This window comes from Equus asinus, chromosome 24 (assembly GCF_041296235.1).
Source record: "Equus asinus isolate D_3611 breed Donkey chromosome 24, EquAss-T2T_v2, whole genome shotgun sequence".
NCBI classification, from domain to species: domain Eukaryota; kingdom Metazoa; phylum Chordata; class Mammalia; order Perissodactyla; family Equidae; genus Equus; species Equus asinus.
In genome coordinates this window covers 9,627,908-9,641,353 of record NC_091813.1, presented here as the reverse complement: position 1 = coordinate 9,641,353, position 13,446 = coordinate 9,627,908, and positions in this window count along the sequence as shown.

Below are 13,446 nucleotides of genomic sequence, written 5' to 3'. Positions count from 1 at the left end.
TGGACAGCCCATTTTGGACCAGGGAGCCAAGTGGAGACAGCGGAGAAAGGAGAGTCTCTACAATAAACGGTGCTGGGAAGCCTGCACAGCCACATGGAACACAACGAGAGTACACCATGATGTTACACCTGGCACACACACCACCTGAAATGGATTAAAGCCTTGAATGGCAGACTTGAAACCGTGAACCTTGTAGGAGAAGACCTAGGCAGAGTGCTCTTTGCCATCTGTCTGAGCCGCCTATTTGGAAGAAGCATGTCTGACTGGGCAAGGGCAACAAAGGAAACAAGAAACAAACGGGACCACATCAAATGCACACACTTCTGCCCACTCAAGGAAACCATCAACTGAATACTAAGACACCACAACAATTGGGAGAGGATGTTTGCAAACCACACATCGGACAAGGGGTGAAAAGCCCAAAGATACAATCAACTCGCACGTCTCCACAAGAAAAAAAAACAAGCCAATGAAAACCTGGTCAAAAGATGGAAGCAGAGATTTCTCCGAAGAAGACAGAAAGAGGGCCAGTAGGTGCATGAAAACTTGTTCACCATCATGAAGTCTCAGGAAAATGCAAATCCAAACTGCAAGGCCATGGCAGCTCACTGTGGTCAGCATGGCTAGAAGGAAGCAGACAGGAAATAACAAGTGTCAGAGAGGAGGTGGAGAGAAGGGAAGCCTCCTGCACTGCTGGTGGGAGTGTAACCCGGTGCAGCCACGATGCCAAAGGTGTGGAACTGCCTCAGAAGTTTAAGTATCCATGTCCCGTATGACCCAGCTATTAATCTGCCGCTTGCTTATCCAAAAAAGTCAGAAAGACTACCGCATAAAGACATGTGCATGGCTGTGTTCACCACAGTCTTACTCCGGATATCCAAGACTTGGAAAGCACCCTGGTGTCCAGCAAGGGATGATTGGAGAAGGAAGATGGGCTATAGCCACACAATGGTATACCACTCAGCCGGAACAAATGATGCAATCCAGCCATTTGTGACCACCAGAATGGCTGTGAGGGTTTTAGGGGAAGTGTAACAAGCCCCAGTGAGAAATTCAAATACCATAGAATCTCACTTACAAGGAGAAGAAAAAGCAAGCACTAACCAACAGGTGGCACTGAACATTTGTATGCGGGCTCCCAGAGGCAAAGAGGGGCGGTGACGGAGGGTGAAAGAGAAGATTAGGCACAAGTGTGTGGTGAGGGCCTGTGATTAGTCTTACACTGGTGAAGATGATGTAAGCTACACAGAAGTCTAAAGCAATGAGGATGTGAATCTGGAAGTTATAGTACGTTCTAATGCAGGGTCATGGCTATAAATTCACCTCAAATCAAAAATCCAAAAAGGGGTCCAGAATGATGTCATAAAGCTTTGGGGGCGGAAAGAGTTTACAGAAGGTGAACTTCCAAGGATGGAAAATCACCTCCAAATGCTTACAGATGCTACAGAAAGGCAGACCATTCCAAATAGGTGAAGAGGAATACTACGAAGAGAACATGATCAGTCCTAAACCCATGAACGAACGGAAAATGTTACCGTCCATGATGTTATTACTAATCACCTTCACGAATAATCCAAACAGGCCCACGTCTTCCCAAGTTCAGGCAAAAGGTTGGTCCAAAAGTACAATTCAGGGCCGGCCCTGTGGTGGAGCAGGTAAGTGCCCACATTCCGCTTGGGCGGCCCGGGCCTCACTGTTTCACATTACGAGTGCATATCACATTAGTAGTGTTAGGAAATATAGATTTCATGGTATGGTGCGGGCAGAGATCATAAATAAGCAGCAATTGTGAGGATACGTTATCAATACGCACAAGAAAAGGAACCATAAGAATATTACAATCTATGGAAGTATCTGGTACACTTCCCAAAGGCAGAAGGAAGGAAAACTTGTGACCTGCCAAGGTGGAATTGGCAGAGTGCCACGAGATGACACCATCATCGTGCATCAGAACATTCCCTGGGCAACTTCAACTTGTGAGGGAGTCCAGGACTTTTTCTGGGTAAGGTCCACCCATTTTGCCATCTACCCAAGATATAAGAGATAAAACCCAGGATAGTCTTACAGGAGTGAAACCAGTGTCTAGAGAGAATGTAGGAGCCCTTTCGAAGTTCAAGGAGAAAGATAGAAACTGACAACAATTGCAGAAAAAGGAAAACTATCCTACCTAGACAGGGTGAGGAGTCAGACGGGTCTGAGATGGCTGTGAAACTCTGTGTGCACGGAGGTTGTCAGGACAACTTCGAATTTTGAGGTCGCTTATGACATCACGGTGAACATGTCCCCCAGGGTGGCCGCATGGTTACAGTCTGAGGATTGGCCTAGGCTAGGCTATTAAAGGGACAGATACCCAGAAACAGGTTTGGCAAACAGAAAGCAGGCACAGAAACTAGAAGAGATAAAACAGAGTCTGATGCAAGGGATAAGAAAGGAACCCTAGGCCACAAGTGAGAATAGAGGGACAGGCACGGAGAGGAGAACATTGTCATCTATTCAAGTCTATGGGGAGGTCATGCTGATTCAAGCTTGCAACTTCATTGGAAACAAGTGGCCGGACTTGGCGTTCATCACACCTACAGTGCCCTTGTGCCTTAAGCATAATGCAAAGTCAAGAAAGATGTCTTGAGGACATTGAAGAGAAGAATCGATGCCTCCTTTCCAAGGCCCATAGCATTCTTTGCAGGTCAGTCTCTTTTTCCGAAGCTCTGGTGTCACGTGGGCCCACTGGGCACATGGTAATGTGTCCCAAGAGATGTCTTGGAAGCCTTGAAGGAATGGAGCCCTGTCACGCTTGGGGTATGTCTCTTTGTTTGGAAGTGCTCTACAAGGGTGCTGAAAAGCACCCTCTTCCACAGGGCTTCGTTCCTTCGTGAAGGCTGCCCTCCCAGGCTAGTGTGCTCTGTTTGCCTCCATCGAAATTCTCTCCCCCTACCTCTTGCCGTAGAAGGATTATTGATTATGTGTTTTGACACCATATGTAAGGAAGTTGCACGAAAATTAGAACTTTACAGTTGTGTTTCAAGAAAAATAAACAGGCCAGGGTAGAGGATGTAGGGCAAACAAATGGCACACCCTATAAAAATTAAGTAAGCCCGTATCTGGACGGAATCTAGGGGAACGTTCAAGGATCAGGGGTCAAGTTCGAAACTTCCCAAATCCGGAAAAGAGACAGAAAAATATCTTTCCTGGAGAGTGGAATTCATCCGATTTGTCTAAGTTGTCTTGGAAACATTGTGTCCGTGAAGGGGGTTGCCAGGACCACCTCGAATTTGGAGTTTCTGATCTCAGGATGTCAAACCAACCCACATGACCACGTGTTCTCAGTGCTTAGTTTGACCTAGGCTAGGATAGCCAAGAGTCCTACAAGTGACCGGTGCAAATTCAAGGACAACAACCAAGAGTCACGAAAGCACTCACACCTCACCCTAGAGAACATACAGCGATTAAAGAAATACAAACTAATCCCTTGGAATGAAGGAGAACGGACTGATAAGCATGTCTAAGGGAGATAGCTGAGAAAGACCATGACGAGTATACTATGGAAAAGAAAAAGAGGACCCAGAAAATGGAAGGTGAACAGAAATCACACCTGAATTATCCACAATGAAAGATGATGTCCGTCTTTAGACAGACTCTGCTGGAACGTTTGAAAGTCAGAGAAATTCACAAGCCAAAAAACGGCAGCGAAGGTCAAGCATGGGCTAACTGGGAAGGGTGAGTTATGAGACTGCTCCAAGCAGGCTCTGAAACCTGTATCCAGGAAGCATGCTGGACCTCAGAGACACAATTATGACAAATCCTCTGACATCACAATGGACCCGAAAAACAACCTAGCCTCATCTACACAGTGCTAGAGTTGGGCTCACTAGTATATTTAACTCCCATTGCACTCAACTGCACGTTGCCACTGAACATGTAAGTGGCCGGCCGGTGGTGCAGTGGTGAGGTCCGCACCTTCTGGGTCTGTGGCCCAGTATGGGCTGGGTGGAATCCTCGGTTTGGGCCTCCTCACCACTGCTTCAGTTGTTCTGGTGCAGGCGTCCGAGGTAGAGTAGAGGCAGATGGGAAGGGACGTTGGACAGGGCCAGACTTCCACAGCAAATACAGGAGCATTGCCAGCAGATGTGAGCACAGCAATGCACTTGTGCCAAAACAAAACCAATTAAAAGTTGCAAAGAACAGAAAAACTGAAGCTAAGGAAAAAAAAAACAAAAAAACAGGAGCTTCCCATTACGAAGAATAGGATCTCTGTGAATAACCTTAGCAAAACAGGTGAATTCTATGTTAATTCAAAAACTAGCAAACCTTTGGGGAAAGAAGCTCAAGAAGACACAAGAAAAAAAAAGATATCGAGGGATCTAGGAATGGAAGGATTAACACACTTGAAAGGTTCATACCGCAGTAAGGAATCTCTGGATTCCATGCAATCCCAGTCAAAGTTGCAGCAGTATTTGCCACAGAGAAGAAGAGAGAATCCTGAAGTTTCCAGCCAGCAACACGAGACCCTGACTAGGCAAAGGAATCCTCAGGAAAACGAACAAAGCAGCACGTGTCACAATTTCTGATTTCAACATAGAGGACGAAGCGCTAGGTACCGAAACGGCACAGTCTGGGCCCCAAAACAGGCATGAAGACCCGTGCAAAACAATTGAGAGCCCAGAGCCCAACTCAAACTTACATGGACAGCCCATTTTGGACCAGGGAGCCAAGTGGAGACAGCGGAGAAAGGAGAGTCTCTACAATAAACGGTGCTGGGAAGCCTGCACAGCCACATGGAACACAACGAGAGTACACCATGATGTTACACCTGGCACACACACCACCTGAAGTGGATTAAAGCCTTGAATGGCAGACTTGAAACCGTGAACCTTGTAGGAGAAGACCTAGGCAGAGTGCTCTTTGCCATCTGTCTGAGCCGCCTATTTGGAAGAAGCATGTCTGACTGGGCAAGGGCAACAAAGGAAACAAGAAACAAACGGGACCACATCAAATGCACACACTTCTGCCCACTCAAGGAAACCATCAACTGAATACTAAGACACCACAACAATTGGGAGAGGATGTTTGCAAACCACACATCGGACAAGGGGTGAAAAGCCCAAAGATACAATCAACTCGCACGTCTCCACAAGAAAAAAAACAAGCCAATGAAAACCTGGTCAAAAGATGGAAGCAGAGATTTCTCCGAAGAAGACAGAAAGAGGGCCAGTAGGTGCATGAAAACTTGTTCACCATCATGAAGTCTCAGGAAAATGCAAATCCAAACTGCAAGGCCATGGCAGCTCACTGTGGTCAGCATGGCTAGAAGGAAGCAGACAGGAAATAACAAGTGTCAGAGAGGAGGTGGAGAGAAGGGAAGCCTCCTGCACTGCTGGTGGGAGTGTAACCCGGTGCAGCCACGATGCCAAAGGTGTGGAACTGCCTCAGAAGTTTAAGTATCCATGTCCCGTATGACCCAGCTATTAATCTGCCGCTTGCTTATCCAAAAAAGTCAGAAAGACTACCGCATAAAGACATGTGCATGGCTGTGTTCACCACAGTCTTACTCCAGATATCCAAGACTTGGAAAGCACCCTGGTGTCCAGCAAGGGATGATTGGAGAAGGAAGATGGGCTATAGCCACACAATGGTATACCACTCAGCCGGAACAAATGATGCAATCCAGCCATTTGTGACCACCAGAATGGCTGTGAGGGTTTTAGGGGAAGTGTAACAAGCCCCAGTGAGAAATTCAAATACCATAGAATCTCACTTACAAGGCGAAGAAAAAGCAAGCACTAACCATCAGGTGGCACTGAACATTTGTATGCGGGCTCCCAGAGGCAAAGAGGGGCGGTGACGGAGGGTGAAAGAGAAGATTAGGCACAAGTGTGTGGTGAGGGCCTGTGATTAGTCTTACACTGGTGAAGATGATGTAAGCTACACAGAAGTCTAAAGCAATGAGGATGTGAATCTGGAAGTTATAGTACGTTCTAATGCAGGGTCATGGCTATAAATTCACCTCAAATCAAAAATCCAAAAAGGGGTCCAGAATGATGTCATAAAGCTTTGGGGGCGGAAAGAGTTTACGGAAGGTGAACTTCCAAGGATGGAAAATCACCTCCAAATGCTTACAGATGCTACAGAAAGGCAGACCATTCCAAATAGGTGAAGAGGAATACTACGAAGAGAACATGATCAGTCCTAAACCCATGAACGAACGGAAAATGTTACCGTCCATGATGTTATTACTAATCACCTTCACGAATAATCCAAACAGGCCCACGTCTTCCCAAGTTCAGGCAAAAGGTTGGTCCAAAAGTACAATTCAGGGCCGGCCCTGTGGTGGAGCAGGTAAGTGCCCACATTCCGCTTGGGCGGCCCGGGCCTCACTTTTCACATTACGAGTGCATATCACATTAGTAGTGTTAGGAAATATAGATTTCATGGTATGGTGCGGGCAGAGATCATAAATAAGCAGCAATTGTGAGGATACGTTATCAATACGCACAAGAAAAGGAACCATAAGAATATTACAATCTATGGAAGTATCTGGTACACTTCCCAAAGGCAGAAGGAAGGAAATCTTGTGACCTGCCAAGGTGGAATTGGCAGAGTGCCACGAGATGACACCATCATCGTGCATCAGAACATTCCCTGGGCAACTTCAACTTGTGAGGGAGTCCAGGACTTTTTCTGGGTAAGGTCCACCCATTTTGCCATCTACCCAAGATATAAGAGATAAAACCCAGGATAATCTTACAGGAGTGAAACCAGTGTCTAGAGAGAATGTAGGAGCCCTTTCGAAGTTCAAGGAGAAAGATAGAAACTGACAACAATTGCAGAAAAAGGAAAACTATCTTACCTAGACAGGGTGAGGAGTCAGACGGGTCTGAGATGGCTGTGAAACTCTGTGTGCACGGAGGTTGTCAGGACAACTTCGAATTTTGAGGTCGCTTATGACATCACGGTGAACATGTCCCCCAGGGTGGCCGCATGGTTACAGTCTGAGGATTGGCCTAGGCTAGGCTATTAAAGGGACAGATACCCAGAAACAGGTTTGGCAAACAGAAAGCAGGCACAGAAACTAGAAGAGATAAAACAGAGTCTGATGCAAGGGATAAGAAAGGAACCCTAGGCCACAAGTGAGAATAGAGGGACAGGCACGGAGAGGAGAACATTGTCATCTATTCAAGTCTATGGGGAGGTCATGCTGATTCAAGCTTGCAACTTCATTGGAAACAAGTGGCCGGACTTGGCGTTCATCACACCTACAGTGCCCTTGTGCCTTAAGCATAATGCAAAGTCAAGAAAGATGTCTTGAGGACATTGAAGAGAAGAATCGATGCCTCCTTTCCAAGGCCCATAGCATTCTTTGCAGGTCAGTCTCTTTTTCCGAAGCTCTGGTGTCACGTGGGCCCACTGGGCACATGGTAATGTGTCCCAAGAGATGTCTTGGAAGCCTTGAAGGAATGGAGCCCTGTCACGCTTGGGGTATGTCTCTTTGTTTGGAAGTGCTCTACAAGGGTGCTGAAAAGCACCCTCTTCCACAGGGCTTCGTTCCTTCGTGAAGGCTGCCCTCCCAGGCTAGTGTGCTCTGTTTGCCTCCATCGAAATTCTCTCCCCTTACCTCTTGCCGTAGAAGGATTATTGATTATGTGTTTTGACACCACATGTAAGGAAGTTGCACGAAAATTAGAACTTTACAGTTGTGTTTCAAGAAAAATAAACAGGCCAGGGTAGAGGATGTAGGGCAAACAAATGGCACACCCTATAAAAATTAAGTAAGCCCGTATCTGGACGGAATCTAGGGGAACGTTCAAGGATCAGGGGTCAAGTTCGAAACTTCCCAAATCCGGAAAAGAGACAGAAAAATATCTTTCCTGGAGAGTGGAATTCATCCGATTTGTCTAAGTTGTCTTGGAAACATTGTGTCCGTGAAGGGGGTTGCCAGGACCACCTCGAATTTGGAGTTTCTGATCTCAGGATGTCAAACCAACCCACATGACCACGTGTTCTCAGTGCTTAGTTTGACCTAGGCTAGGGTAGCCAAGAGTCCTACAAGTGACCGGTGCAAATTCAAGGACAACAACCAAGAGTCACGAAAGCACTCACACCTCACCCTAGAGAACATACAGCGATTAAAGAAATACAAACTAATCCCTCGGAATGAAGGAGAACGGACTGATAAGCATGTCTAAGGGAGATAGCTGAGAAAGACCATGACGAGTATACTATGGAAAAGAAAAAGAGGACCCAGAAAATGGAAGGTGAACAGAAATCACACCTGAATTATCCACAATGAAAGATGATGTCCGTCTTTAGACAGACTCTGCTGGAACGTTTGAAAGTCAGAGAAATTCACAAGCCAAAAAACGGCAGCGAAGGTCAAGCATGGGCTAACTGGGAAGGGTGAGTTATGAGACTGCTCCAAGCAGGCTCTGAAACCTGTATCCAGGAAGCATGCTGGACCTCAGAGACACAATTATGACAAATCCTCTGACATCACAATGGACCCGAAAAACAACCTAGCCTCATCTACACAGTGCTAGAGTTGGGCTCACTAGTATATTTAACTCCCATTGCACTCAACTGCACGTTGCCACTGAACATGTAAGTGGCCGGCCGGTGGTGCAGTGGTGAGGTCCGCACCTTCTGGGTCTGTGGCCCAGTATGGGCTGGGTGGAATCCTCGGTTTGGGCCTCCTCACCACTGCTTCAGTTGTTCTGGTGCAGGCGTCCGAGGTAGAGTAGAGGCAGATGGGAAGGGACGTTGGACAGGGCCAGACTTCCACAGCAAATACAGGAGCATTGCCAGCAGATGTGAGCACAGCAATGCACTTGTGCCAAAACAAAACCAATTAAAAGTTGCAAAGAACAGAAAAACTGAAGCTAAGGAAAAAAAAAACAAAAAAACAGGAGCTTCCCATTACGAAGAATAGGATCTCTGTGAATAACCTTAGCAAAACAGGTGAATTCTATGTTAATTCAAAAACTAGCAAACCTTTGGGGAAAGAAGCTCAAGAAGACACAAGAAAAAAAAAGATATCGAGGGATCTAGGAATGGAAGGATTAACACACTTGAAAGGTTCATACCGCAGTAAGGAATCTCTGGATTCCATGCAATCCCAGTCAAAGTTGCAGCAGTATTTGCCACAGAGAAGAAGAGAGAATCCTGAAGTTTCCAGCCAGCAACACGAGACCCTGACTAGGCAAAGGAATCCTCAGGAAAACGAACAAAGCAGCACGTGTCACAATTTCTGATTTCAACATAGAGGACGAAGCGCTAGGTACCGAAACGGCACAGTCTGGGCCCCAAAACAGGCATGAAGACCCGTGCAAAACAATTGAGAGCCCAGAGCCCAACTCAAACTTACATGGACAGCCCATTTTGGACCAGGGAGCCAAGTGGAGACAGCGGAGAAAGGAGAGTCTCTACAATAAACGGTGCTGGGAAGCCTGCACAGCCACATGGAACACAACGAGAGTACACCATGATGTTACACCTGGCACACACACCACCTGAAGTGGATTAAAGCCTTGAATGGCAGACTTGAAACCGTGAACCTTGTAGGAGAAGACCTAGGCAGAGTGCTCTTTGCCATCTGTCTGAGCCGCCTATTTGGAAGAAGCATGTCTGACTGGGCAAGGGCAACAAAGGAAACAAGAAACAAACGGGACCACATCAAATGCACACACTTCTGCCCACTCAAGGAAACCATCAACTGAATACTAAGACACCACAACAATTGGGAGAGGATGTTTGCAAACCACACATCGGACAAGGGGTGAAAAGCCCAAAGATACAATCAACTCGCACGTCTCCACAAGAAAAAAAACAAGCCAATGAAAACCTGGTCAAAAGATGGAAGCAGAGATTTCTCCGAAGAAGACAGAAAGAGGGCCAGTAGGTGCATGAAAACTTGTTCACCATCATGAAGTCTCAGGAAAATGCAAATCCAAACTGCAAGGCCATGGCAGCTCACTGTGGTCAGCATGGCTAGAAGGAAGCAGACAGGAAATAACAAGTGTCAGAGAGGAGGTGCAGAGAAGGGAAGCCTCCTGCACTGCTGGTGGGAGTGTAACCCGGTGCAGCCACGATGCCAAAGGTGTGGAACTGCCTCAGAAATTTAAGTATCCATGTCCCGTATGACCCAGCTATTAATCTGCCGCTTGCTTATCCAAAAAAGTCAGAAAGACTACCGCATAAAGACATGTGCATGGCTGTGTTCACCACAGTCTTACTCCTGATATCCAAGACTTGGAAAGCACCCTGGTGTCCAGCAAGGGATGATTGGAGAAGGAAGATGGGCTATAGCCACACAATGGTATACCACTCAGCCGGAACAAATGATGCAATCCAGCCATTTGTGACCACCAGAATGGCTGTGAGGGTTTTAGGGGAAGTGTAACAAGCCCCAGTGAGAAATTCAAATACCATAGAATCTCACTTACAAGGAGAAGAAAAAGCAAGCACTAACCAACAGGTGGCACTGAACATTTGTATGCGGGCTCCCAGAGGCAAAGAGGGGCGGTGACGGAGGGTGAAAGAGAAGATTAGGCACAAGTGTGTGGTGAGGGCCTGTGATTAGTCTTACACTGGTGAAGATGATGTAAGCTACACAGAAGTCTAAAGCAATGAGGATGTGAATCTGGAAGTTATAGTACGTTCTAATGCAGGGTCATGGCTATAAATTCACCTCAAATCAAAAATCCAAAAAGGGGTCCAGAATGATGTCATAAAGCTTTGGGGGCGGAAAGAGTTTACGGAAGGTGAACTTCCAAGGATGGAAAATCACCTCCAAATGCTTACAGATGCTACAGAAAGGCAGACCATTCCAAATAGGTGAAGAGGAATACTACGAAGAGAACATGATCAGTCCTAAACCCATGAACGAACGGAAAATGTTACCGTCCATGATGTTATTACTAATCACCTTCACGAATAATCCAAACAGGCCCACGTCTTCCCAAGTTCAGGCAAAAGGTTGGTCCAAAAGTACAATTCAGGGCCGGCCCTGTGGTGGAGCAGGTAAGTGCCCACATTCCGCTTGGGCGGCCCGGGCCTCACTGTTTCACATTACGAGTGCATATCACATTAGTAGAGTTAGGAAATATAGATTTCATGGTATGGTGCGGGCAGAGATCATAAATAAGCAGCAATTGTGAGGATACGTTATCAATACGCACAAGAAAAGGAACCATAAGAATATTACAATCTATGGAAGTATCTGGTACACTTCCCAAAGGCAGAAGGAAGGAAAACTTGTGACCTGCCAAGGTGGAATTGGCAGAGTGCCACGAGATGACACCATCATCGTGCATCAGAACATTCCCTGGGCAACTTCAACTTGTGAGGGAGTCCAGGACTTTTTCTGGGTAAGGTCCACCCATTTTGCCATCTACCCAAGATATAAGAGATAAAACCCAGGATAATCTTACAGGAGTGACACCAGTGTCTAGAGAGAATGTAGGAGCCCTTTCGAAGTTCAAGGAGAAAGATAGAAACTGACAACAATTGCAGAAAAAGGAAAACTATCCTACCTAGACAGGGTGAGGAGTCAGACTGGTCTGAGATGGCTGTGAAACTCTGTGTGCACGGAGGTTGTCAGGACAACTTCGAATTTTGAGGTCGCTTATGACATCACGGTGAACATGTCCCCCAGGGTGGCCGCATGGTTACAGTCTGAGGATTGGCCTAGGCTAGGCTATTAAAGGGACAGATACCCAGAAACAGGTTTGGCAAACAGAAAGCAGGCACAGAAACTAGAAGAGATAAAACAGAGTCTGATGCAAGGGATAAGAAAGGAACCCTAGGCCACAAGTGACAATAGAGGGACAGGCACGGAGAGGAGAACATTGTCATCTATTCAAGTCTATGGGGAGGTCATGCTGATTCAAGCTTGCAACTTCATTGGAAACAAGTGGCCGGACTTGGCGTTCATCACACCTACAGTGCCCTCGTGCCTTAAGCATAATGCAAAGTCAAGAAAGATGTCTTGAGGACATTGAAGAGAAGAATCGATGCCTCCTTTCCAAGGCCCATAGCATTCTTTGAAGGTCAGTCTCTTTTTCCGAAGCTCTGGTGTCACGTGGGCCCACTGGGCACATGGTAATGTGTCCCAAGAGATGTCTTGGAAGCCTTGAAGGAATGGAGCCCTGTCACGCTTGGGGTATGTCTCTTTGTTTGGAAGTGCTCTACAAGGGTGCTGAAAAGCACCCTCTTCCACAGGGCTTCGTTCCTTCGTGAAGGCTGCCCTCCCAGGCTAGTGTGCTCTGTTTGCCTCCATCGAAATTCTCTCCCCCTACCTCTTGCCGTAGAAGGATTATTGATTATGTGTTTTGACACCATATGTAAGGAAGTTGCACGAAAATTAGAACTTTACAGTTGTGTTTCAAGAAAAATAAACAGGCCAGGGTAGAGGATGTAGGGCAAACAAATGGCACACCCTATAAAAATTAAGTAAGCCCGTATCTGGACGGAATCTAGGGGAACGTTCAAGGATCAGGGGTCAAGTTCGAAACTTCCCAAATCCGGAAAAGAGACAGAAAAATATCTTTCCTGGAGAGTGGAATTCATCCGATTTGTCTAAGTTGTCTTGGAAACATTGTGTCCGTGAAGGGGGTTGCCAGGACCACCTCGAATTTGGAGTTTCTGATCTCAGGATGTCAAACCAACCCACATGACCACGTGTTCTCAGTGCTTAGTTTGACCTAGGCTAGGGTAGCCAAGAGTCCTACAAGTGACCGGTGCAAATTCAAGGACAACAACCAAGAGTCACGAAAGCACTCACACCTCACCCTAGAGAACATACAGCGATTAAAGAAATACAAACTAATCCCTCGGAATGAAGGAGAACGGACTGATAAGCATGTCTAAGGGAGATAGCTGAGAAAGACCATGACGAGTATACTATGGAAAAGAAAAAGAGGACCCAGAAAATGGAAGGTGAACAGAAATCACACCTGAATTATCCACAATGAAAGATGATGTCCGTCTTTAGACAGACTCTGCTGGAACGTTTGAAAGTCAGAGAAATTCACAAGCCAAAAAACGGCAGCGAAGGTCAAGCATGGGCTAACTGGGAAGGGTGAGTTATGAGACTGCTCCAAGCAGGCTCTGAAACCTGTATCCAGGAAGCATGCTGGACCTCAGAGACACAATTATGACAAATCCTCTGACATCACAATGGACCCGAAAAACAACCTAGCCTCATCTACACAGTGCTAGAGTTGGGCTCACTAGTATATTTAACTCCCATTGCACTCAACTGCACGTTGCCACTGAACATGTAAGTGGCCGGCCGGTGGTGCAGTGGTGAGGTCCGCACCTTCTGGGTCTGTGGCCCAGTATGGGCTGGGTGGAATCCTCGGTTTGGGCCTCCTCACCACTGCTTCAGTTGTTCTGGTGCAGGCGTCCGAGGTAGAGTAGAGGCAGATGGGAAGGGACGTTGGACAGGGCCAGACT